This window comes from Aplysia californica, unplaced genomic scaffold (assembly GCF_000002075.1).
Source record: "Aplysia californica isolate F4 #8 unplaced genomic scaffold, AplCal3.0 scaffold00037, whole genome shotgun sequence".
NCBI classification, from domain to species: domain Eukaryota; kingdom Metazoa; phylum Mollusca; class Gastropoda; order Aplysiida; family Aplysiidae; genus Aplysia; species Aplysia californica.
In genome coordinates, this window is record NW_004797307.1 from 1,421,824 (window position 1) to 1,422,821 (window position 998).

Here is a 998-nt window from a genome sequence, read left to right on the forward strand (position 1 = left end):
CTCACTCACACACACACACACACAATCTTTCTTTTTGCCACACTGTTTCACTTTCTATTTATAAATATTTATAGTCTGTCTTTTGTAATGCGTCTGTCTGTCTGTCTGTCTGTCTGTCTGTCTGTCTGTCTGTCTGTCTTTCTGTCTGTCTGTTTTTCATTTTGACTGTCTGTCATTCTGTCTGTCTGCCTTTCTATCTTTTTTCCTACCTCCTGTTTTCTCTCTCCATATTTGTGTTTATTTTCTTTCCTTCTCTCTCTCCCTCTCTCTCTCTCTCTCTCTCTCTCTCTCTCTCTCTCTCTCTCTCTCTCTCTTTTCCTTTAGCTATGGCTCCACTGCTCACTTTCTCTCTATCATTTGTCCCTCTCTTCCTCCTTTGCTTCCTTCTCTTTTGCTTAGCCTTGTCATAACGCAACTCCCTTGTATCTCTGTCTACTCTCACCCCCCTCCCTCTCCCAACCCCGATCTCTTTCTCTGATCTTTCCTCCTCTACTCCTCTCCACTAATTTTCACGTTCCTACCTTCCCTCTCCTGTTTTTTTTTTGCTTTCCTTCCTCAGTTTGTCTGTCTCTTTCTTTATAATCTAGGTTTAGCCACTGTATAATTACAAAGTTTGATCCTTATGTTCTTCCCATCTCCATCCACTTCAAACAATTATCTTCCCCTTTTCTTACTACAATCATCTTTTCTAGACTGATTACAAACAAATAAAAAAAAAGACCAAGAAAGTTCAGTGATTGCCGTATTATTTTCTTTTACGATTGGTGTATTGCCAGCTGGTTCAAGACTGCTCCTTCCCTTTAAAGAAATAAACCGTTTGGCGACCTTGGCGTCTAGATTTCTGTAAAACAGTAACAAACATGTTCATTATCTTGGATATGCACTTTAATTTCATAACTTCAAAAAGGTCCACAGACCTTCTTTCTGTCTGTCTGTTTATCTCTCAGTTTTGTCCCTGCCCCCCCCTCCCTATGTCTCTCTTTTCTCTCTCTCTCTCT